At 38.4% G+C, this 27,600-nt stretch overlaps 1 long non-coding RNA gene across 1 annotated transcript; it reads right to left on the bottom strand.

Moving 5' to 3' along the window:
* Positions 1–11,785: 11,785 nt before the first annotated feature.
* Positions 11,786–16,468, bottom strand: LOC122139761. The gene is made up of 2 exons (XR_006156517.1): positions 16,052–16,468; positions 11,786–14,052 (listed from the first exon to the last, which is right to left on the bottom strand). It is a non-coding gene; the product is annotated as an uncharacterized LOC122139761 (long non-coding RNA).
* Positions 16,469–27,600: the final 11,132 nt, after the last annotated feature.

Raw genomic sequence — 27,600 nt, 5'->3', positions numbered from 1 at the left:
GACACAGAACCACACAGGCCCAGGCAGAAGAGGAGATGTCAAGGTACAAGGAGGCACCACCCCTGTCTCTTGCTGAGGGAAGTCCACTCAGTTGGTGGAAAGAGCACCAGAATGAATATCCACTAATGTCACGCCTTGCCAAAGTGTACCTGTGCATTCCAGGGACTAGTGTCTCCTCGGAGCGCGTTTTCTCTAAGGCAGGCGATATTGTAACCGCACAGAGAAGTGTACTAAGCTCAAAGCATGTTGACCAACTTCTGTTTTTGAACAAAAATCTTAAGTCATAGGATAAAACTAGCATTACCAAGAGTATCCTCAGGTTATTGTTTTGTCTGCTGCAGTGATTTTTGTTCAACCTGCCTTTTTGAGGACAAACCTGGTTTAGCCGTAAGATTTTAAAAATCCATCCTGTTATGAGGTAGATTAGATTTTGTTGTTTTGCCAAATGTTAAAGCAAGATGTAGCATTTAAGTGATTTCATAGTGAAATATGTTATGGCAGTACATGGTGTCACAAAAAAGAATTATAAGAAGATTTAATAAGAAGAATAATAAGAAGAAGATTTTGTGCTTGTGTGAGCTCAGACTGTACCCTTGGAAAGTTAAATGTTGACTTGTGGTAATTTCCAGATTAATACAATTTGTGTACAATTAATCAGAGCACTTAAAGTTGCAAATATTTAAGCAAAATGCACTTTGTTATAATGCACTTTTGTCTTCAATAAATGGAAGAAAAATGCAGAGTTCTGTTTGTTGAGTAAATGTGTTCAGCATTAACTAATTGGCTCTGGCCCATGTATTTTTATTGAATCGTATCGAATCGTGTCACATTGTATCAAATCGTATCGAGACAGCTCTGTATCGAGGTACGTATCGAATCGTGACCTGTGTATCGAGGTATGTATCGTATCGCCAGGTTCTCCAAGGTATACAGCCCTATTTCGTTGAAGGGCGTGTCTGTGGCAGCCTTACAAATATCAATGTTTCGCCATGAGAAAGGAAGTTGTTGTAACCCAGACATACAATGTCCAATCTGCCCCAAACTTCACGTTTGATAAGACTCCTGACCTGAATATATCTACATGCCCAAATTCAGTTATAACCATAGCTCCACCTGCTGGCAACAGGAAGTGACATGTTTTACGCTGTAACGAACTACTCTTAGAAATTTTATGACACTTTATAATTTTTTTTTGGTCAGTCTAATCTAAAGGCCTTTGCAATGTTAAATTGTGAACATCTTGAGGTTTCATTAAAAAGTGTGGCCATGGCGCCGTGACAAAGTTTGATGTCTCGCCATGGGAATAGAAGTTGTTGTAACTCAGGCATAAAATTTCAGATCTTCCCTAAACTTCACATGTTCGAAAAGAGTCTTGGCCTGAACACATCTGAAGGTCAATATTCAATCATAATCATAGTGCCACCTGCTAGCAACAGGAAATGGCTGGTTTTACACTAACTTACACATGCAATGTCCATTCTGCACCAAACTTGACATGTATGGAAAGAGTCATGGCCTGAAGACATGTAAAAGCCAATATTCAGTTATAATCATAGCGCCACCTGTTGGCAATAGACACTTCATGCTTTATACTAACTCAAACATACCATGTTCAATCTGCACTTAATTGCATATGCTTGATAAAAGTGCTGGACTGAAGAAATCTACATGACAAAATCCAGTTATAGTCATAGCGCCACCAGCTGGCAGCAGGAAGATTGGCATATATAAATGACTTTGACATATTCCTCTTATATTTACCACATTAAACGCATATTTCTCGGCGTTCGCTGTTTTACTAAAGCCACCCAGTGGCGGTGAGCCCGGGTGCGAGGGCCCGTTCATCGCTGCTTGCAGCTTTAATTTAGTTTTGTGTTTTGTTTAGTTTACTTTAATTTTGTGTTTTGTTTAGTTTACTTTAATTTTGTGTTTTGTTTAGATTAGTTTTTTTGTTTGCATTAAGTTTGTGTTTTGTTTTGTTTAGTTTGCATTAGTTTTGTGTTTAGTTTAGTTTTGTGTTTTGTGTACGTTAGTTTTGTGGTTTGTTTTGTGTAGTTTAGTTTTGTGTTTTTTGTTTAGTTTTGTTTTTTTTTTTGCTTTGTTTAGTTTAGTTTAGTTTAGTGTTTTGTTTACTATAGTTTAGTTTTGTGATTTGTTTTGGACAGTGTAACATTTACAAAGTATTTTTTTTTTTTTTTTGTAGAATGGTAATATTGTATTTTGTGAACATACATCCTGGTATTAGATGAAGATGGCATTCTTTGAAGGTCCTTATAGTGCCATGACCTTGCCGGTAGTTGTATGTATTAAGTGAAGTGTTTTTCCACCACATATACATTTACTTACACGTGCATATAAACTGAAACACACAATATTTATGAATTGAACGCATCTAAAACATAAATAATTTGTGTATGAACAAATTTACACACATTCAAATCAGTGGTGCAGTCCTAAAAAAAAACAGTCCTACAAAGAGTTGTATAAGACTAAAGGCCCTGATATACTTCAAACGAAATCAAAGTACGAACTGATATGACATCATTTCGAACAAAATCAGGCCGAAAGAAGTTTGTTTTGGGTTCGTTTCGGCAGTTCAAACAGCTGACCAAAGCGAACTTTAACTCAGCAAATACTCAATAAAGACACATGAGAGATAGATCTATAGAAAGCTTGACATGTCTACTTTTAAACTAAGCAAGTTTTATTGAAAACAAATATTCTGTGATAAAGTAATCCATATGAAAACAACGCGATGTTCCGTCTTTCACGTCTCCCTTCATTATATCTAATGCGACCACGCCCACACGGTGAGTGCACTATTGATATTACAATAGTCCACATGAAGCACGCAGATTGTAAACACCCACATGACAGCAAACAAAGCAGCGAGACTGTTGAAGTTTTTTTTTTTTTTATGTTACTGTTTGCTTTGCGCTGAGAGGAATAAGACATAATTCACCCCAAGTAGACGCGCTGAGAGGAATAACATTTGGATTACCTCAGAAAAAAGAATGCAGCGGCTTGATCCAGCAGAGATCAAAAACATAAGTAAGTCTTTTTTTATTAATCTACTTGTATTAGTTTTCACATAACTTGTACACATTTTACTAGTTAGACTTTTTCCAAACTATAATTCCTGACTAAATGTATAATCAGGTGAAACATAATGAAGTTTCATTCACATCATCTAAATGTTTCATGATGCAAGGATGTTTTTTTTAATTATTTTTTTTAATGTTCTATAACATAGACAGCAATGCGATATAAAAGGAATATGAGTTATACTGTTGCTAGCTTAATGTCAGTAAGAATGATTAGACAAAACTTTACTGTGATAGGCTATTCTCTGTTCACGAATATAGCCATATATATTTAGAACTATATATATTGTATAGGCCTACATACAAAGTTGCATTTTGCTAAAGCAGTAATATTGTGAAATATTTTTTGTGATGCAGCAGACTTTGATAGGCCCAGAATGGGTCTCTCCAGTCTACTGTGGATCATGATAATGTCCAAAAAAACACACATAAAAAACCCCTAAACAATAAGGATGACTTAAACCGCGGATTTTCTTCAGTGTAAACTGGTGTTTTATTTACACATGCACCGATAATCCAACAGTCCAGCAGTGTAGCTATTTACAAGTGCTTAGTCCAAACCAATATATATACAAATATAAACACCAAAGGGAAAAAACAAAGTACCAAAATATCCCAAAATAAACCAAACAACGATATAATATATACAGACTTTCCACTTGTATCCACTAATATACAAAGGGGCTGCAGTAGCACGTTTGCTCGACTTGGTTGACAAGCACCGTTTGAAGTCTGGCGCCAGATTTTAAAGACCAGACTCCCCCCCTTTTCCAGGCACGACCAAAAGGTATGTTACACCAGTTATTATTTAATCATCCACTTTAAGATTTATACAATAACTTAACTTGGTAATATAGTAAAACAGATCACTATTGCATTTTTAACCGTAATATAAAACAACCATGTATTAGCTGTCACCAATCCCTTTCTCTTTACAGATCGAAACATTCAGGTACCCCACAACACCAACAAACATGGTTTCACCAGGTCCTTAGACTGCCGCGCTGGCGTGACGCCAGCCGATAATGTCAAAAGCGATCGCCATCCGCAACCTCTAGTTCGCCAGCACAGTGTCTAGTAACCCGGCTATGGCAACATGTAACACAGACGATTAGCAATAAAACATAAAACAGTAGACAAAGTTTATGTGTGATTTATACGGATGGCATGATGACTGAGGGAGAGGAAGGAGTGTGGATGACTGACCGAGTGCTACCAAGCTATGCTGATAGCGGCATAAACTGGGACAGGATGGGTGAGTAATGATTGTATGTGTGTGTGCGTGTTCATATATGCGTGCCAGTGCTACCACTTGCAGCGGTAAAGAAGGTCACTTCTTCACATTTTTACTATTTAAAATAACTGAATATATTTTAAAATTTAATTTATTCCTGTGATCAAATCTTAATTTTCAGCATCATTACTCCAGTCTTACTCAAAGTGTAACAATATACACTATACCTTTCAAAAGCTTGGAGTCAGTATATATAGAAATTCAAACTTTTATTTAGCACACACATGATGATAAATATGCTGTTCTTTCAATTTATCAAATTATTTCAGCTCTTTTCAACATTAATAATAATAATAATACATTTTTTGAGTAGCAAATCAGAATATTACAATGATTTCTAAAAATTCTAAAAATGATTTTCTAAAAATTCAGCTTTGATTGCTCCTAATAAACTGTTTAACTGCACTCGCAAGTGAATCTAAAGTTGTTTTGTGGGATAATTAAATATATTATAAATAAACTACAAACATAAAAATATATATATATATATATATACATTTATTAGGTCCTCAAATTCTTTCTTTAACTCTTCCCTCTTGGTCACATTGCCTTTGTCTTCTCAGGTGTGAATCATACTAACATTCATGGTCAATCATGCCTACTCGCATATGTCCTTTTGAAACAAAATGTCTTAGAAAATTTAAATTAATCTATTGTTTTCTGTGAGTGAGTAAGCATGATGATTTTCACATAATTTTGAAGCAAAAATTCTAGGCTACAAGCTCCATGTTTGATAGTCTTGTGAAGAAATGTTCTGTATGTGTTTTATGACCTTATTTCATTGACTTCAAAATTGTAGTTTTCTCAAAAACACAATCATGTACATACATGCTATATTTACATATTGTTGTAGCCCACTTTGTACTGAATATAGTGTTTTCAGACTTTAGCCATGTATAAGCAACTGAAAAAAGCTCAAAAGTCAGGGCATGTCAAAACTTCTCCAGGCCCCCAAAACCCCTCAGACCCCAGAGGGTTAAAGGGTATACAATAAATGAAATGCCACACAAACATACAATAATAAACCTTTGTTTTTATAAAAAGTAAATCATGACACCACATAAAATATAAAAATGTGTTATAATTTATCCAGTTTAATCAAATAAATGAACACAAATAATAAAACCAAGTAACAAACTGACTCCAGTATTTTTTCTCCAAATCATGCTAAAGTTTTCAGACTTGAGCTTGAGACATGAATGAGACATTCACACTTCCCAAAAAGGACTGATTATGGAAATACAAAAGAACCATTCTATTGCAAACATGATACTTGACTCTGAACTGCTGCTAATCATTATTCTTTTGTCTATAATATTCTGACCATCGGTGCCCATCTCACACCTAGATTGCCTACACTTCATCATTTCATCGTTGTTGTGTTTAAGGGATACGTGTGAGTGTTGCGACACATGTTAACATTAATCTACACCCCGCCTCCAGCAGCGCGGGGGTGTCGGAATGATCGAAAACTGTATACCGTCGCTCAGCCTTTTCAAACTTCTTTTTGCCCCCAAATGAAGAATGTTATTAACTTCAAAATTAACTTCAGCTTATTCAAAGAACCTTACAGCCAATCTGAGCAAAAAATTTGGATAAAAATCCTTATGTGGGACTGTCTGTTACTTTTTCTTGATACTGCTTATATTTTAGAGAAATGGTTAGAGTCAGGTTTAGAGATATCTACAGCATATAATGCTATAGTGTAACTACAGCTATTGTCACGGTACACTTCACTTTTTCTGTTCGCTATGCTTTTAGTATTGTGGTTATGTTTTGGTTTTGTGATCTAAATATTTATCTATAAAATTGTAAAATATGTAACTTTATTATTGATGATATTACTGATAGGATTCCTACATAATTAACGTTTCTACAGCTTTTAAATAACTACCGAGGTTTGTTTTAAAATTAAAACACCACTGCATTAGCAAAATATCAACCAAATGACATACTTTACATAAATACAGTACAAGCAATTTTACAAAGAATACACTTGATGAAAATAAGTATGTTCCTTTTAAAAGATAAAACAACAGATATACTGTTCAAAAAGTACTGTGCTGTAATAAACGTGTTAGTGTGATGAACTACACCTGTGGTTACTGAGGGGAACTAACTTCATACTTCCACTAAAATCATCAATGCAATAACAGTCACAGTTTTAAGTGTGGGCTAAGCATACGAAAACTTTTAACTGTATGAAAACAAACCATGGTCCTACCATATGACAGTGTTATTTTACCATGGTACTGCCAAAGAACGATATTTACTACTGTACATCTGTTGTTGTGGATATTCAGTCAAACTCGTCCTACCTTCTTCTGCGACACCGGAACGCCATCAGAGTTGTTTTGTGTGAATGATTCAAACTGATCTTTCTGAACAGAGTGAAATCCAGCCTGGCTGCTGAAGGAGACGTGTGTGAATGACAGTGAGTTCCTCACACGGGTTTCATCTGATCTGACCTGCGCTGAAACGCTAAGCACCTGCCTGTACTTCCCCAGCCACCACTGACCTGAGATCAGCCGTTAGTGTCTGCTAGGATTGTGAATCAAGCTTCAGCTCACCTCTACTCTACTAACTCTTGCTGAATCAAATCTGATGAGAAGAAAGGACAGGGTGCCACAAAATCATGACATACAAACATAAATGGGTCAAAGATATTTAAATGTCCGCATCAAAAATAATTTTACAAAAGCGATTTCATATGCATTGAAAGCAAAGTAAAGTGTCTACTTTTAAAGTTTCAAATACGTTTTGGGAGAATAAAACGTCAAAATGTGGGTGAAAATTAGGGGTGCTCCGATTGATTGGCTACCGATCACAACAGGCCGATAATTGCTTTGGGGTGATTGATCGGCGGTCTCTAAAAAGGCCGATCTAAAAAAAAAAAAAACGATCTGAAGCTGATGACACGCCTGCAGTGAGAGGTTTGGCATGACATGCAGCGGCACCGTCTCAGTGTCTGTCAAGAGCGTATGCGGTGTGTATTTTTTTCCCGCACTCATGTCTATTGCTCCGCTGCATGCGCTGAATTAAAATAACAGCGCATTGTTTTCAGTAAATATGAACGGATTGACACGTAAATGTAGTAATTACACCATACATGCATATTATTAAAGTCAACATGTATGGCTTTTTGGCTAGGTTCATAGGGAAAGAGCACTTTTAGATAAACAAGGCAAAATGATGGCACTCATGGAGGAAGAAAAACAAAGTTCTTTATGAACAGCAGGATTGCTTGTAATAAATATTTTAAAAAAGGAAAGGCAGTAGAGCTGACTATTTCTGTCAATGGTAAGTTTTGATAATGTAAGAAAAGTAGTTTAAATGTTTTGCCACTTGCTTGAGCAAATTAATATATAGAAGTAAATGCAAAAGTAAAAGTATTGAATAATGTGTTGCTTATATTTATTGTGTTTAAACATGTCTGATAAAGATTGTATTACTGTACTGTGTAAAAATAATAATAATTGCAATGCTGAAAAAGTATTTTCAGTGACAAAGTTTGGATTTGATATCAAAATAATGGATAAATGTTGTGTTTGTGGTAAACAGCCAAGGATCAGTAGCGGACTCTTCTGTGAAAGCACAGTCCATGGTGCTTCCCCTCTCACAAGAGACACATAAGAGGGGAATTACCCCATTTTCAAAATTGAAATTCAGGCCCTGAATAAATTTCTAAAAATCCTGACTGGAGTATCACTATATATAGTTATAAATGATAAAAAGAAGCCTTTAAAAAGATCGGTATTGATGATCGGTATCGGCAGATACCCAAATACAGAAATACACACAGCTCCAGCAGATGTTCTCCAGCGCAGAGCTGTTGACTCCCTGCACGCATCCAGGAGAAACATCTCCATAAAACAAACCTATGTCTGATGGATCGGCAGTAACAGGGTCTCTGATATTCTCACGCCACTTTCCCAGCAGCGTGGATGGAAACTCAATTCATTTACATGCTGTTTTTAACTATACCTAGGGCTGCGCGATATGTCGCATGTGATTGTCACGCGCATTTCTTCAGCTACGCAATATCACGTTCAATATCGAGGGCAATTCATCTGCGATAATGAACGCGATATTGCGTAGCTTGTCAGTGATCTACGGCTCTGTCTATTACATGCTGCTCCATTTGAAAGCAGGTGATGGTGATTTAGCGCTAATCAGGGAACCGGCTTTACTGACGAAATGTGCGTGACAATTGCATGCAATATATTGCCCAGCCCTAATTATACCAATTACCACAGAGCAGATTTGGGCTGAAACCCTTTTGGGAACAGAAACAAGGCAACGGTGGCAGAGAAAAACTCCCTGAAAGTAAGAAAGAAAGCTCAGGAGGAAGCAAGGCTCTGAAGGGAAAGCCGCTGCCCTGGGTTTGGCCAGAACATTATGTCATTGGAAAACACTGGAAGTATTCTAGCTGTAATGTGTTTCGCAACTACTACATGTGGAGCTAATTTAAGTTGAGCGGTTATTGCTAGAAATAATGAACTGGACAGGACTGGTGTAATTTTTGGGAGGAAATGACACAGTGTGTGTAGTACAGATGCTCCAATAAAGCCAGCTATGAGATTGTATTACTGGTGTTGGCTAAGTCCAGCATCATCATCACTATTGCTCCTGCTAGGGTTAGTGATTTGAGCAAAACTCCAATCCTGAGACACCTTTGATCAGTCAGCAAACACCCAATATCCCACCAATAATATAAAGTCCATCTAGTAACTACTCAGAATGCTTGTATTAGCATTTAAGTTATAAATTATAATTAGAATCTGTTGTTTGGATGAAGATAATGCAGAGATGCTTTCCCATCAAATTAAAGCTCCGTTTATGTCTTCCAAGGAAAACTGTGATTCCCCAACCAAGGGACAACTAACAGCCCTGCAAATAAAGCAGACCGCGAAGCTGTTTTCCACAAGCTTTACTCGCGTCTTTCTGGACTGCAGTGGACGATGAATTCTTCAACCGTTCACATTGCTTTAGTCTGCAGGCTGCTTTCAATGACAGCCTTCCTCTCTTCCTTGACTTAAAACCCCACCGGAACTATACCTCAGACCAGTTAAACAAAAACTGAACTGATATTTAAACTGAGAACTGAAACAGCAAAGCGGAAAAAAAGAAAGAAAAGAAAATGGACTAAATCCATTTTTGCATATATTTCCTGTGCAGCTACTTAAATACACCTGGTCAAGGTTTGGCTCAGGTATAAGCTACTTGTGTCACAGATGGGAACAGAGCGACCTCTTTCCTCGACCTCCGCCTCTCTCTGCTCACGGCTGAGGCCACAGATGTGAACACTGCATCTCCAAAAATCCCCAGTCCTCTCTTTCCCTCGGACCTGATGTCCTCCATCTCAGCACAGAGACAGTTCTCGATCGTGCCACTTTCCAAACCCAGTGGAAATGCTTTTGCTGAGACTTTTTGCTGAGAAAACACTGTTTTTCTGCCTCGCAGGACGGATGTGTCTCTGGAACTAAACTGTTTCATTAGTTCATGTTCTCTATACCTTAATTTGACGATGAGTGAGTCGTCAATAGATCTTCTGCTAGCTATGGAACAACATTCATGTCAAAGAAATCCCCAACCCTAATATGAGTGACGTGACATACAGACAAGTATGGTGACCCATACTCTGAATTCAGCAATCCCTAAAATCATTGACAAAAAAAAAAAAAGTTGACAAAAGTCAACAAAAATATTTGACAAGCCTCCATCCTTAACCTTCACTAGAGCTGTGTGAAATACCACTAGACACTATTAACCAGTAGAGATTCTGGACTATCGCCTTCATCACAGTTACACACTCACCTCAAGCTGCTGTGTGCCGTGGTCATGACAATGTATCACTTGCACACATGAGCTTGAGATTTTGTACTTCTTGTTTTATGCTTATATTTTTTTTTTTTTTTGTGATACTGACACTTGTGACAAGAATTAAGAAAATTCAATGGTATCAAAAGTGTTTATATCATAAAAACCTTATTAAAAGCAAAAATAACTACATAGTTATATATATTGTGTATATATCGCCCACCCCAACTCTCAATAAAACCTGATGTTGAACAAAGTTATTGACCAACATGGACTTTGATCCAGGAACAAATCCTACTACTATTAATAAGGATCATAACACAAGTGCTTTATTAAACTTTGTCTAGTACTCTGATGTGTTTAACTGCTGTTTGTCAAGATATTTGCAATAACTGAAAGATTGAATTCAAAAGAGTGAATGAAAGAGTAAAACCCAAGGAAGTAAATTCCCCTGAAATACCATTTGATCTAATCTGGAAACTCTGGCTCACTTGTGCTGGTCTCTCAGCTGACACAGGCGTCATGCGGGCCACAAGAATCACCTCTTATATAAAACACAACACACACAGCTAATCACCCCACATCAATGCCATTATTCCCTGGAGATCAGAGCTGATGATTAGGCAGCTGAACGCTCACGCCGTGATTTGAGTCTTATTGCATTCACAAACACAGATCCGGCCCTCGCTCATTCTAAGCGGATCTGGACAGTTCTGAGGAAGAAATCAAGAACTGATCCTCCATCCCCTGGATTAGAGCGTGTCAGGACAATGACAGACGTGATGGAAAATCACCGGCTCTCACACAGCTCTGTGCGGTTCAGCGCTATAGGGAAGTTCAGCTTCTGCTTTGTGACTCAGTGACACACCAGAAAACAAGCAAAGCCGCTGTTGTGAGGACCTCTGAATATCTGCATGAGCTCTGATCCAGACAACCACAATCTGACCAGTACTCCTCATATAGACCAGCTTTCAATCAAAATGACTGACTGCAAAAGTGATTATTTCATATACATTACTGTTGTCAAAAGTACCAGTACTATGGTGCCAAGTCAATACTAAAATACTGAAAACCTGTCACCGGTTGATGAGCGCCTGCTTTCAAACACTCTCACGAGGTTTCTATTTACAACGTGTGTCTGCAGCATTCAATCGCAGACACTGCATTTAGTTTGTTCAGTGTCGCTTTAACCAAAGATTAAACCCAATGTAAATATGAGATTAATAGTGCAGCATAGACAGATTTTTGATTAGAATGGAAGTTTTCAGTCAGTCGGTGAGCTTGAACTGTGGCTGAACTGAAGTGATATGAGCTTGATTGATTAATAAGCCTTCTTTTTTGTTTGGTTTCGGAGTATAACCCCTTCATAATATAAAAGTGATATTTGTATGCTGTAAAATAGAGCTGTGCATCAAGTCTTGCAGTGTTAGTGCAATAGTCCTGCCACTGTTCTGTGTAATGTGTTTCTTTGTTGTTGTATTACTTTCAATTGAACTTTTTAATGCAATGTTTGAAAAATCTAAGGATACATGTTTTAATGTACTATTTAATGGCATTATTAGTGAACTTATTTTATGTAATATTTTATTTTCAAATAGTGAAATTAAAAACAACACTAACACAATATTTACAACCAAATGAAATACAGAAGTCTGAGCATGATTATTTTTATCTTGCTGTTAAGTGTTACCATCGTATGAACCTGTAAACACAGTTTCCCAACAAACTTCTGAAATCCTGTGCAGATATTGCTTAAAGCCAGCAGCATGCATGACTGTTCCTGTTATAGCCACACAGATTAGTCCAACATTAGCATAAAGAACACAGCTCATTCTTTAACTGTTTGGATAAGCAGCCAGCAACTTGATTTCAGCATCAGTGAGCGATTCACAAGAGGCTTTGAGATGAGGATTGTGTAAATATGAGTGGGTTGTGTGTGTTTCACAATGTGTGGGTTTTTGGCCTCACGACTGTGATTGACACATGAACACAGCAGAACATGGAGACGAGTCCTCAGATCAGGAGACGCACGCTGAAGGATGAACCTGAGCTACATCTACAGACCAAAGATCACAGACACACAAGGACAGATTCTTTTTAATTGGGTCAGTCAGCACCTTACAATCTCACTTATTTAGAGTGTTTTCCTCCAGTGCCGCTGATGATGAAACAGACTTCCACAATGTTGCTGAAAAGAATTACGTAGCTGAATGGTTTCCCAATCTCAGATCGCTTTTCATCAGGTGAGATGGAGGCCTCTACACACCACCTGAGATCATGTGACACACAAATCTTCCAGTTATTGGTAGAAGGAACAGATCCCTCTCAGCGGTCTGATGGATTATTGGGAAAGAAACAATTACACAGCAAAAAAGCCCCAAACAAGAGGTGAACACAGAAAACAAAGACAAAAGCAGCTCTGTTCAACACTCAGAGCCGCTTGTCTGTCCTGTAAGCGCCGTACTTCCTCTGCTAGGGCAAGAAGTGAGTTCATCAGCGTTAGTTTGGCTCTGAGGAAACGCAGACACTTCAGCTTCAGTCTCCACACTGTACCTCAGTAACTGAGGGGTTTAAGAAAGGTTTAATTAAATACACAAGCAGAGCAAAGTAACACACTAGTTCTGTTTCAAATGGCTGAGAGCAGACTGCCTACATAGTGCCTGAAGACAAGAAAACTAGAATACACTAACAATGGCTCTCATTCACACCGAGCATGAATACATGTGAAACCTGCGTACAAATGTTTTCACGGAGAAATCATGATTCACTAAAACATTTTCCTTCTAAAATATATTCTAAATTTAAGAAAAATATAGGAACAGCCAAATGCACACATACGCATCTCTTAATAATGTATTTAATCTATAGGATAAAATATGTATATCATATATGTTTCATCTCAGGATAATAGTCTTAAAATGAGTTCATCATATACAGTGAAAGAGTAAGACGAGCTGTGTTAGACTATAGCTGGAGCTGCGAGCATCTGCCCAGCCGGCCAATGAGAGCTCTGGAAGCTGGGTCTGTTTTATGGTGCATGAACTGGCTCTTTGCATTGCTGAAAGATCTGGTGAGAGTGCGTCTGTAGACAGCGAGCGTCATACGAGTTCGTGTGGGGGATCTTTGATGAGAGTGACGAAAGGCTGTAAGGAAAGAGATGGTCTGGGCATCTTAATGCACTTGACTGACCTCGTGCGTGCGGCTGCTGATTTAGAGTACTCCAGAGTCACTAACATTAAGAACTAATTCATGTGATGTGAATTAGGTGGAAGTCCGAATGTGTATATAAATACCAATAATCTATGCAATTATTAGTGTATGAGACCCAATGTCTTACTCTGATAAGCACACAAATATTTGGGTAATTAAAATGAACCAATTTCTATTTATTTTCATTCATTTTATTGATAAACATGGTATAAATGAAATGTATTTCCTATTGAATGCCATGAATAACCAACATTTCTCTTTCTGGAGCATGTGAAATGATCTGCTCTGATGGAGTCAGTGAGTCGGGGTCATCTGTTGGTGGATCACTGCACTGTGTACGGCCCACGAGAACAACTCAGCAGAAAGGCCATTCATTTTATTTTCACCTCATCATTTGGACTCTAAACCCACAACTTGGGTGAAATCGTTGTCTTGGTGGTGTAGATCATGTAGCAGTAGTTTTGGTGATGTGCAAACTCCAGGTAAGGAGGCGGCCCTGTCACGCTCCCGGACGCAGCTCTTACCTGAAACACAGCGTGTGCCAGTCCGAGTCCAGGGCCTGTAGGTACTGCTGATCATAGATGTGCTGTCTGCAGCCCGCACACTCCGGCAACCTGCCGCCAGCTGCACACACAAACACAGCACACACTCGCATCAGCACCCTGCACAGCTCATCCTGATACACAACGCCCATTCGTACTGCAAACAGAAGCTGTGCATTATCCACAGACAAGACTGAGGGTAGTTAGCCAACGCAGATCATTTCAAAGTGCTTAAATATTAAATGATGGATTAGTCTAAACTATATATGGTATTTCTCTAATATTCCTGTTCGACTTCTTTCTCTTTTCCACTTGTGGAAGTCAATGGGATCCGTCAACTGTTTGGTTACACACATTCTTCAAAATATCTTTGGTGTCATGTTTGGGTGAACGGTCCGTTTAACAGCATTTCAACTGTTTCCTTGTCTATTTAAGTTATGGAAGCACAGCTTTTCCAGATGTAAACATCTAAAATGAATAAATAATAATATATATAGAAATTTTTAGTTTTATATTAGTTCATCAAAAATAAGATAAATTTCATGAAATTCCACGTTATACAGTAAAATCTGTTTTTATGACTGAATTCCATGATTCCATTCATGTTTTCTGCATCGCGAAAAATCACAGTGCCCTACTAATGTAGCAAACGAATATAATAAGCTCATTGTACGACACTGTTGTTTATTTACTTAGCATTGGGTCTCTCCAGCTAGGTGACAACGTAGCATTAAATCACCATTCAACAGACATAAGCCACCACCGCAAGTGAATTTTCCATAACAGGTGCGCTGTAATAACACTGAACAAACTACTGACATGCTTCCGGGGGGAGTTTAGGTGAGGAGTGTCAGTCTGCAGCTTGTGCATTTCTTTATGATGCTGTTAACACTGAATGATCAAACAAACGGTCCTATATTCAGCACAAGTGACATGATCATCTGTGCCATGCGTCTCTCAGTGATCTGCTCTCTGCATGTGTGTGATTCATGTATAAACTGGAGGTGTGTATGGACTGTGACGGACGTGTGGTTATGACAGATCCATGTGTCTGACACACACACACACACACACACACACACACACACACACATTGGTTTTTATGGTTTACAGGGACTCTCCATAGGCATAATGGTGTTTCTACTATACAAACTGTATTTTCTATCGCCCTACATCAACTCAACCCTAAAAAAAACACCATTTAGTATGTTTTTAAGCCTTTTGAATTACGGGGACAGAGGCAGTGTCCTCATAAACCACATTCAGTGGCCAATGCTTCTGTCATACCCATGTTAATATACAAATGTGTCCCCAAAAACCACCCAAACCAGTGAACACACACACACACACAGAGAGAGAGAGAGAGAGAGAGAGAGAGAGAGAGAGAGAGAGAGAGAGGGGAGAATGAGATGGAGAATGAGACAGAGAGAGAGAGAGAGAGAGAGAGAGAGATGTACATGAGGGCAGATGGATACAGGATAACATCACACTAAATATGCAAAATATAAACAAAATACTAACATGGCACTTTGGACACGTAACACAGTTGTAATAAGTTTGTAACAAGTGGTATCACAGCGCCATTGTACATTCCCAGTCTTTCTGGCCCATGAATTTCCAGAACTTTTCTGATTTTCCAGTCATCTGAGTCAATAGATTTGTATTAATAGATTTAGCCTAAATGATTACATGCATCTTCATTAAGAATCTCAACAGACAGACTAAAGTTTCGGCAAGCTTTTATCTGGAAACGCTAGATATCAAGTTTTTCGTGATGTGCTTAAAAACCATGGTAAACATCCATAAACATGGTATTGGTGCATGATAATTGTATGCATGCACCAGTAAAAGCCAACCAGCTCAAACCTCCTCTCTTTAAATCAGACAGCTGCTGAAGTGAACACAAGTGAAGGGATAGTGAGCATCTGAGGAGACACTTGAGTCAATGTTTCTCTCAATATTGCAGCAGCAGTGAGCACACATGTGCTTCTTCACAGGTCACGCTATAGCGACACAACACATCCTCATCCTCATCATCATCATCATCCTCAGCATCAGCAGTGTACACCAGACACACTAACCTTCCTCCTCTCCCATGCGTTCGTCCTTCCAGGAGCAGCAGAGCAGCATCAACCTCATTCAAGCGCCGCGACAGAAGCTCCCCTCTGCGGTCAGACGCGCTGGAGAAACGCGGCGCTGGAGCTGCGCTGCAAACAGCAAAGCCTCGCCTCATGAATATTACACGCGTCGCGTCGCGTCGCGCTGCTGTCTGATTAGCTTACGGCTTTGAGTCGGTAAGTAGGCGGGAGTCCGCTGGCGAAGCTTTGAGTGTAGTTTCAGTTTTAGTTACGCGCCTGGGCGCTTCCCGAGCCTTGGCCATAGTGGGACTGCTCCAGACACATGAACACCAGCCCTGGAAAACACTGGCGCGCATGCGCTCGCGCTGTCTCCCTGATACATTGTGACGCCGATTAAAAGACAAGAAAGTAACATTTGATAAGAGCGCTTTTGAAGGACAACAATGACAATATCCAGTTGTTTTATTAATTAATATATATAGTATATATAATATATATATATATAATATATATATATATATATATATATATATATATATATATATATATATAGCCTTCATAGAAAGATTGCAGCGCCCGTTTAGAGATGTCATGAATACAATTTTTTAAATGTTTTTGTTGTTTGTTTGTTTGTTTGTTTGTTTGTTTGTGTTGTATACAGTGTTTGGGAGTAACAGAATTAGTTAATTTAATTACAAAATAAATGAAACTGTAATCTGTTACAGTTACTGAGATAAAAATGTGTAATTAAACTACAGTTACTTATGAAAATGTTAATGACTACAAAAGGGGTTGCATCTGAATATTTTCACACACATACAGATTTAGTTGATTTCTTTCATAAATTGCATTGACTGCTCTAAAATACAAGACACCAGTGTCTCAGAACACATGCTTATTCAATAACTTTTATTTCCTATTTGGGTTTATGTATAAGCTTTATTTTTAAAGATGAGCTGTTTTTCCTAAGGCACTGTAACCTAACACTGTGTTTGGGATGTTGTTTTATAGAAGGTCCAGTCCTTGATTAGAAATGGCTGAGCCTCTTTGGACACTGTTGTAAAATTCTCTGTAAACACACCCCTGTGACCTCATTACTTCAGTATTACTGTTGCTGTGTGTTTATTTGATGAAATCAGGGTGTGGTAACTGTTTTATTAATGCAATAATCCACATGAAGCTGTGGTTAACAGACACGGTGTGTGTTTATCATTTTACACAATCATGCACACCAAGAACGCCATTTTTAATTTAAAATATTTTATTTATTTTTTTTCACTAGAGCAGGTAAAATGCCGGGATTTCCGGGAACTAGTCGGAATATAGGTTGTGGAAAAAGTGCAACAGCCCCGCCCCTTTATTTAAATAAGATGGAAATCCCACGGCACAATAGAGGAGACCTGGTAGGGCTCACAGGCAGGTCAAATACAGCACCAGGTACATTAATACATGATAAAGTGTCTCTCCAGATGGATCGAAAAACAGTATCAACCAAGTATAGCAAAAACTGACACGTTATATGTTTGATAATACATTGGCTAGTGAGGCTTTCGGGACAGACAGACACACACACTGAGGAGATTTACAAACATCACCTACACACACACACACACACTCACATCTTAAAATAGCACACACAGTTTTGCAAGTTCCACAGTGACTACAATGCAGAAGCTATTTAAAAGAAAGAAGTTATTGTCATATGATGTGTACAATCTCGATAATTGGACAACATGTCATGTTCAAATGGTGCAAAACAAACAACATAAGGCAAAGTAACCTGTTGTTAAATGATCCAACCTACGGTAAGCGTATGATATACATATATGATATATATATATAAACTAATTCTATGTGAATACACAGCGATTAAAGAAACACATTCTTGGTCAAATGATGGAAGCACCTGTAGTCCCCGGGTCCGGGGAAAAACATAAGCACATCTTTTAATCTTCCAGGTTTAAACATACATAATGTACAAGTCAGAACTATGATTACTATTTTACAGAGTTACTTTCAGTTTGTTTCCTTCACCGGACAGATACCAAAACAGATGATTGCTATTAGACATAAGCTGTCATTCACTTCTGCTTGTTCTCAGCATAATCAGAGCAGAGCTCTTCATACTTCACACAGTCTGCGATCGCTGTCGCTGTCAGACGTTCTACCATCCACAGAGCTCTCTTAGCGTAAAATGTGTTGTTTCTATGTCTGCAGTATGCATTTGCACACATATTGTTGTTTCCTGTTTTTCAAGCGTCTCAAATCAGGAGATCAGATTTGAATCGAAGACACTCACTGATGCTTCATGAAAGCCTAAATCATCTAGAGGGGGTGAATCTGTCTCACAGAACATGTCAAGAACATGTCACGGGTTTCATCGCAACAAATGAAAAGAAATTATATTGTCATGAAGAAAATGAAAATAATGTTAGAAATAAATTCACTGCAAAAGTATTTATACATCATGGAAGTATTACTGCCTTTAAATAAAACACTTTTTTTTTTGTATTACAGTAATGAGAATAAAATATTACCATTGAGAATAATTGATAATTACAGAAGAAAAAAAAAGTAAAAGCACCAAAATCATTAGAATTTTGGTGGGAAAAGTGTTTAATCGAAAGAATCTGTGCTCTTAAAGCAGACTTAATTTTCTTTATGCAAAATATAATTTCTTTTATGTGTGTGTGTTTAATTGAGAGAGAGAGAGTCACCCATGAAGCACTGTAGTTATAAAGCTGCGGAAGGCAAACCCCTGAGCTGAAGCACAGCCAGACGTGAAGTATTTCAATCAGCAGAATGACAGGACGCTTTCACTCATGAGTCAGCGAGGACGCTGGGAGATGTGAAAGAGTCAAGAGCGCCAGATCGTGACTGCATCTGATCAAAAGAGCTTCGGATGGTCTCAGAAACATCCACAAATAAGAGGTCGTGGTTAAAACGTTTGCAGTTACACAACAGCATTGCCAGCTAATCAACCCGGTTATAATAGGAAACAGTAAGGTGATGGAATGTGCCATTAGGATTGGAATTATTTTCACAAAACACTAGATGGATCGGGGATCTGGATTTGGATTTGTTACAAATACTTAATATCAGTACAAAACATAACACTTGTGCATGTTGGGATTGTTTGTTTGAGTATCAAAAGTACATTCTGGAGCATGCAGTAGCACCATGTTTCTTGAGGTCACTTCACATCTCAAGCGATCCTTTACTTTCTCCTCCTCCCGCAGTATTTTCCTTGGCAGCCGGCTCCTCCTGCAGAACAACACCACAGCTTACATTAAATACTATCTCTTCTTCATTTGTGTGAATGAAGATTAAGGAAAGTCGGCTGGGTTTGAAATGGCATGAGGGTGATGACAGTTTTCATTTTTGGGTGAGCTATCCCTTGAAACGTGAAATGACAACACACCGAAATAAATTCATGAAGTTCAACAAGAAAAAAAATGTTTAAAAAAATGTAACCGATTTTATCCATCAGAAATTTGCCTAATTCATATCAGAATGGAGTCTGAATTCAATGCGGAAAGATCCTCCAGAGCATCTCAACTACTTTATGACGTCCACCAGTGCGGCTCTGGTTTTATAAACTCACATAACAGCAGTCTTAAGTCTCTGGGGTATATTTGTAGCAACAGCCAAAAATACATTGTATGGGTCAAAATTAACGCTTTTTCTTTTATGCCAAAAATCATTAGGATATTAAGTAGTTAAGATCATGTTCCATGAAGATATTTCCTACCGTAAATATATGAAAACTTAATTTTTGATGAGTAATATGCATTGCTAAGAACTTCATTTGAACAACTTTAAAGGTGATTTTCTCAATATTTAGATTTTTTTTGCACCCTCTGATTCCAGATTTTCAAATAGTTGTATCTCAGACAAATATTGTCCTCCTAACAAACCATATGTCAATGGAGAGATGATTTATTCAGCTTTCAGATGATGTAGAAATCTTGACACTTAAGTCTGGTTTTGTGCTCCAGGGTCACACATGCTCATGTACATCTTAACTTCAGTAGAAGTAGGCCAGTGTTTGGTGTGATTTAGGATCAGGACGTTTAGTTGAGGACAGCAGAAATGAGATCAGTGATTATGAGAAATCAGTGATTATGTGGTGGCGGGATTAATCTCGTACCTCGATAACCTGCTCCCAGGAATCCCGTCAGTCCACCTCCGTATTTGGCTGCTTTGGCTGAGGAAAGAAGCACACGAAATACACATTAATCAAGTGACCAAATGAGCTCAACAGTCTCATTCTACTGCATCTTCCAGTGATGTTGTAAGGGTTTTAAGAGCGTTTACCTTGTTGTGGTGACAGTCCTGCTCCATATCCTCCTAAAACACAAGAAATCATTGTATTATGAGCTGTTCAAACCACATGAGTGACAGTGAAATGTGGCATTGTGTCTAATTAAGTAAGTAAAGCGAAGAATAACTGTGTGAAGTAGATGCCAATAGGAACTGTGAGTAAGCCAACAGACAGCGTCCGGATTACTGTTTGTTCCAGCAGGAGATTTATGACCAGCTGTGACCAAGAGCATCTGGACGGAAATAATAATAAAGCCACCGAGCACTCTACGTCGTGATTATATAATAAGTAACACATAATAGCGTGCTGTATGACAGCAGCTTGAGTGTGTGTATTAGCAAGCACCGAGAATCACATTATAGTCAGAATGCAAATACACCTTCCATGATATTTGCACTTCAAGCCAGTGCTTTTCATAGTGAGTGGATTTCAGCAGTTTTTCAGCATATTGCCTGTCAGGATATGCTGTTTAGAGGGGTCTTATTATGAGGTTATTTTTTTTCCTTATGTTTGTGCATGAGAATGATTAAGTTTACAAAGCACAAAGTCAATCCAATGTCATTCTCTATGTATATCAGCAAGCACTGTTTCTGAACTCCCTCAAACATCTAGACTGTAGTCCTGAGTTTTCTTTCATGAATGTACTCATCACAGTATCCCACCTTTAAATAAATCCCACCCAAGACATATGCTAAAAAACAAAAGTGGGCAAGGCCTGGTTGAGTTACATTAGTAGTGTGTCGTCACCATTTCACAGATCTAATATACTGATACACACGAAGCTGTTTATGTTCACAGACATAACCAACTGTGTTTTTATGTGACGTCTGTGTGTTTTTCACATAACCTTGCATGTTTTTGACAGCTGATGCAAAACAGACGGATTTCTGTGCACTCAAAAAAAACTGCATATCAGAAGTTTAAACTGACAATGCATGCAAGAAATAAACTGATGATGACAAAGAACTGCAATATGCATTTAAGATAATAAAAAACAGCTGTTTTGATTATTGCCACTAAGTCACAGGCTCCTCCCTCTTCTGGAAAGGGGGTTGGGGAGCAGCAGCTCATTTTAAAGACAAACACACATTTTGAGCTGAAAGCTTCACAGACACTTTCAGGGAACACTTGAGACATCTTATCAAACGTACAACGGCCCTCGAAATGGGAAATTAACTACAGAGGGGCTGAATTCTATAAGGAGTTACAATATGAATTTAGCCTTGGGTTATTTCTATAAAATGATACCTGGATATGCTTGTGGATATCCTCGATATCCTCCTGGAGCTACACCACCTGTAGGAAGAAAAGACACAAAGATTTAGATCTGTAACTCAGTTGATCTATAACACAGATTACAAGTTATAATGTATACTAATCCTAAGTATAGAGGCTTTAGTATCTTGGCAAATTAAAGCACAGATTGAGATCACTTCGATCTCTTCTGAAATGCCATTGGACACAAATGTAAGAGTAATTTAGTCTTTTTTTCTCAGGAGAAACGTCTTTTGTTGTGACTGTGTGTTGTGAATACAGCGAGTATTCTGGCAGATGGTTTTTGGCTGGGTTTGCAGTGTATCTGCATAAGCAGAAAAGCCAATTGAGGAAGATGTTCTGAAAGGACGGTGCTTGAGAGAACACAGTGACACCAAACCATTGCTCAAAGGACCAGTACAAACCCATGATCTCATTGTGTGTGTGAGAGAGATTACACAAGTGTGTTACTGCTATGAGTGTGAAAGTACATGTGTCGTGGGCAGGACAGAGGGGTTTTCTATTTGACTGGGGGATTCTGGTTTTGAGAGAGTACCAGCATGTCAAAAGACCAAAACAATCATTCCTGTCACTGTTAACAGAGTCACATAATTGGCAGAGCTCAGCACCAGTAAAGGCCCACTTCGCGCACTATTTCTATAACACCTCTCCTCATTTTACAGTAAAATTGGTCTATAGCACAAATATATAGACAATTCAAGAACATGTATAGATGCCAATTAAGATCTGTGTGAAGCAATCATTCTTTGTCCAGTTAATGCTGGGCCTCACCTGGCTGTGCGTATCCTGTACCCAAAGAGCCATAGCCTGTTGACAGAGTTAGATGTTAAACACTCAGCACAATCATAGCTCACACAATTTAGAGGACGAAAACAAAAACCCACAATGAATATGTTGTACTTGTTAGATGCATTTCCCTATATCCTCTACAATTCCCCAGCAGAGAAGGCGTGCTGTTATTGAAGCTTCAGTGTTAATCTATGGTCATGGGCAGTGCATTTGTTCTTGGGAAAAATCTTTGAAAATGAATTTGCAATGCTTTTGAAGTACAGTGTGGAGTCGGGTTGCAGAACATTAATTTTTTGTATGCTTTCTTTTGCTACCTGGTTTAGGTGGTTTAGCACCGGCTCCCACACCAACACCTGCTGGATACCCTCCACCTGCAACAAGATGATCGCATGTCTTTAACAACAGCCCACTAACACAAGGGAAGCTATTTCAGTAGTATGTTCAGTATTTTGACAGAAAATGGTGTGCGTGTGTCATGGCACAGAGTCAGGGCCGTCCTTGTAGGAGTACATCACAACTCATGAGATATTATATATATATATATATATGTATATATATATATATATATATATATATATATATATATATATATATATATATATATAAAAATTTGCTAATTTTGGTAAAAATGATCTATCCTCAACACTGCATTACAGGATCTGCACTCCCTGCTAACCTTTGGAGTATCTTAAAGTTAAGTCTAAATTACATTGGCTATCCTTTGGGACTGGGGTACCTCAGGGTTTGATGCTTGGCCCCCTCCTCTTCCCGATATATGCAACATTTAAGAGATCTCTTATTACCCTCATAGAAAGATTTGGTTTAAGCAATACTCTGCAGGACTGATGTTGGCCAAACCCTGTAGTGCAGGAAAATCACAACCTTCCTATCTGAGCAAATGATGCAGAATATAGTGGCATATTTGGTTTTCAATCTTACACCTCTGTTTAAGACGGCACATCCAAGGCACTGATATTTTGATCAGGTTCTGGAGCACCCTCCTAACTTCACTAACAAATGCAAATCCTCCCTACAGAAGTCTGTATTTAGACAGCCGAGTGCCTTCACACCTTCAAGAAAAATTGAAAAAACCTGCACCCTTCCAAAAGCATTTGACTCCCAGCTGTTAATGCACTTTGCACACATTTTTATTCAAAGTGATATATATTGCATTGAAAACATGCAACCTTAATATTGTACTTTTAGTACTTTTCAACCTACAGGAACACTGCTAAATGATCAAGTATTAAGTAATTTGGTGTTGCATTACATCTCACCTGCTCCAGGTACAAGTCCTGCCCCTCCAACTCCCCCTACACCTGGGACTCCGACTGCTCCTACAACTGGTGCACCAAACACACACATACACACACACTGGGTCTAGGAGGGTGCTGTCAGCATACAGTCAGATCCTGATTTGAGAACTCTTCTAAGCTTGCTTGAGCATGATTTTCTAAACAAATGCCAGGTTAAGACGTTATTCAAAATGTTATACATTTACATTTGAATCAGAATGTGTATATATATATATATATATATATATATATATATATATATATATATATATATATATATATATATATATATATATATATATTCTGCATGTTATAACATGGCCGGTGTTGACCACCCCTGGTACAGTATATGATCTCACCAGGAGCTTTCAGAGGTTTGGCTCCAGGTAATACACCAGTTCCAATTCCAGCTGCTCCAGTGCTACCAGGAAATGGGCCTAACACAACAGGACAAAGAAACATTCAGCATGATTTTGACTTTGGTAAGTTTTTAATGTGTTTTTGTCTTTAATGATGGACTTATAATATTTACCATATCCATATGGGTAAACCACACCAGGACCTGTAAATACACAAGTGTACTTTACACTGAAGTCAAATATAGGTGCCTATCAAGGTGAGTGGTCATACTTCAGCGTTTACACTTACACTTCCTGAGTTTTACCCAGTGGGAGATTGTATAGAATTCTGTTTTTTCACAGGTCATTATTTATCTGTTACAACTATGCTTGCTGAGTTTATATATCAGGACTTTTTTACCCTTACACTGAAAGTATTTTGGAGGATGATACTTAATATCAGATGCATCATGATACTCTAGACTGCATTATGACATATTCAAGTATTTACACAGTAAAAAATATAACATGGTTTTACCATAGTGGCTGTCTAAGTAAATAAAAGGTTAGTGTGGAGTTGGCATTATCTTTGTTTTTTTTAATATTCCTTGAAATCACACAGATGATATGAGGACAAAGAACTTTGTCACAAGTGATTTTACCCTGCCCCCAAGAGGTATAACTAAGTAATGCACACATTTAAAAAAGATTATTTTCTGAATATTTTGTCCTTTCTATCAACAACTATAGAGCTTTGGACTGTCAGTTTGGTCTTTGATTATTTTATTTTATTTATTTATTTTTATTTTTTAATTGGGTGATCCCAAAGTAAATTGGGCAAATGTCAAGTTAGTCAGGAAGTAGGTGGGTTTGACAGGAAATGATACACTGAGCCTCACAGCTCAGGATGAATGATGTATCTGAATGCCAGGACACATAATTCAAGGTAAGTCACACCCCGAGTGTCTAATGATGTATATTGACGACTTACCAGCTCCAGGTTTATAAACACCTGCATTCAAACACAGAGAACACAGATGTGTGAGCTGCTGGACACATACTTACCAGTGCTGGTAAACTGCATGCATACTATCTCTATTTGTACTCACCAGCACTAGGCACTCTTTGCGCACCACCTAAGTAACAGAAAATGACATGGTTATCAGCGTACATCTACAGTCAGATGAATGCACAAACACAGCCCAACAATGAATACGACCCCCAGTGTGTCCAGCAGTGACCCCATCTGGGTCATTCTCAGGAAACGGTATCTTTTGAGCCTTATGATGACTGAGTGATTTAATAACATTGCAGATTATAAAGTTTTGATAGATCTAATCTCATTAATGACTACTGGGATTTAGTGGGTTATACTGAAATTAAACTAAACTAATTCGACCTCACTTTTATGTTTATTGAAACAGAAATATCACTGTTTGTGTCTTTTCAAGATTTGAAGCATTATTGTTCTTATCACAAAGTACAAGAATGCTGAATGTAAAAATAAATATATTTGGTAGCTCAGGCTGTTATTACCCACTCCAACACTGACTTTCAGCCACACAACAGGGTTGGCACAAAATATAATAATTTCACAGTATTTCTATTATAGTGCATGATATATATATATATATATATATATATATATATATATATATATATATATATATATACATATATATTCACATTGACAAATGGGACAGCATCCTGAGAATGATCCATCAACAGGTGATGAACAACAGACTCTGAATGGGTCTCAACATACAAATGAAGTCTAATTTAATACACAGAAGACTTGGAATCAGGGTCCAAAATTCACTTTTAGCTTCACCCGCCAATGGATGGTGAAGTAAGAAAAAAGAAAGGCCATAAACTGACACAAGATAGATGTGTGTTATTATTCCACTGGGGTTGTTCATGACAGATATGTCCGTCTTTGATTGGAGTAAAACTATATACAGTATTATGTTAAAATTCCTAATGAAATCACTTGTCATCTCTGCTTGATTTACCTATAAAAGCCAGTTGTGACCCACACAGTTAATTTTGGTCCCTGCTTGGAACTGAGCATGTTCTTTCTTAGCACTCAGTGTGCATGTTTTGAAAACACGAAACATGGATGACCAGAGGACCATTCTTTACAGAGAAAAAAATCCTGCTACATAGTGTCAGTAACAGACCTGAGAAAATGCAGATTGGCAATTTCAAGTGCAGATAACAGCAAAAGTTAGAGGGAAAATGAAGGAGCATTAAAGCTTAATGGTAAAGCATTCTTAGTTTAAGTAAAAGGTTTGAGAAAATGCAGTCCCAATCGAAGTTTAGGTTCGAGTCTCGGGCCGGCAAAGTGGGTGGGGGGAGTGCATGTACAGTTCTCTCTCCACCTTCAATACCAAGACTTAGGTGCCCTTGAGCAAGGCATCGAACAACTGCTCCCCGGGGCGCCGCAGCATAAAATGGCTGCCCACTGCTCCGGGTGGGTTCACAGTGTGTGTGTGTGTTTCACTGCTCTGTGTGTGGCTTCGGATGGCCAGTAAATGCTAATTCTGAGTATGGGTCACCACTTGGCTGAATGTCACGGTCATGTTTCACTTTCACTTTTGAAGGAGCATTAAAGCTTAATAGACAAGACATTTGTACATGCAACAGTAGATCTTACTGGGCTCAGTGGCCTTGCCAGTTGCTACAATAGCCGTCGGTCCTGCCAAGAAACAACATGTTCCACCTTCAACCCTTGCAGTTTAAAGATAAGCAGCATAGAGGTGACTAGCTCAGAGGCCAGCGGAGGCAGAAACCAGAGGCCGCTGCCATAACAGGGTGCATTGTGGGATGAAGGAAACAAGCTTGAAAAACTAGGGCTCAATTTGATAGATGGTGGGGGGGGGATACCAGCAAGCTGACAGTGGAAGACGATCAGTTACAGGGGGAAGAGAGGCTTATACAAGTGATCAGCAAACATATACAGTAATATTATTATCTGTAAGAGTTGCCATTTTATCCTCTGAACCACAAAACCAATGTAAATATACTGTGTGTCTCCCTGTTTTCAACTAAAAATAACAAAAACAACAGAAAATATCAAAACCTAGACAAGCTAGACAAGATATTTGGGCGTCATAGCAATAGTCCTGGAGATGACCGGTATTACCATTCAGACAGTACAGAGCTACATCTAGATGGGTTGGTAAAGCCTATGTCACAACTGGTTAGGCTAGTGCATGCCTGCACACCATGGTGGAATTGCTCAGGGAAATAGATGGAGGTGTGGGCTGAACCCCTGAGGCAGGTCAAGAGCTACATCAACCCACAGACCTTGCCCTCCATGCCACCAAGTACAGCAGATGACCAGATGTAGTGGCTGTTCAATGGCGAGCCCATTGGGATGCTCATTCTCCCACAGTGTTTGGCTAAACCTGCCACATCTAGTGCATTGGGAGGCAGCAAACTGTAGTTGACTTTTTGACCATTCTCTGCAAAACACCATTTTTGTATGTGGTTGTTAGAGGGGTTTCAATACACAGTTTTGCAGTTTTG

Source organism: Cyprinus carpio, chromosome B15, assembly GCF_018340385.1.
Source record: "Cyprinus carpio isolate SPL01 chromosome B15, ASM1834038v1, whole genome shotgun sequence".
In the NCBI taxonomy this organism is placed as follows: domain Eukaryota; kingdom Metazoa; phylum Chordata; class Actinopteri; order Cypriniformes; family Cyprinidae; genus Cyprinus; species Cyprinus carpio.
Note: the sequence above shows the minus strand (reverse complement) of the source record. Positions and strands in the feature narration are given on the sequence as shown.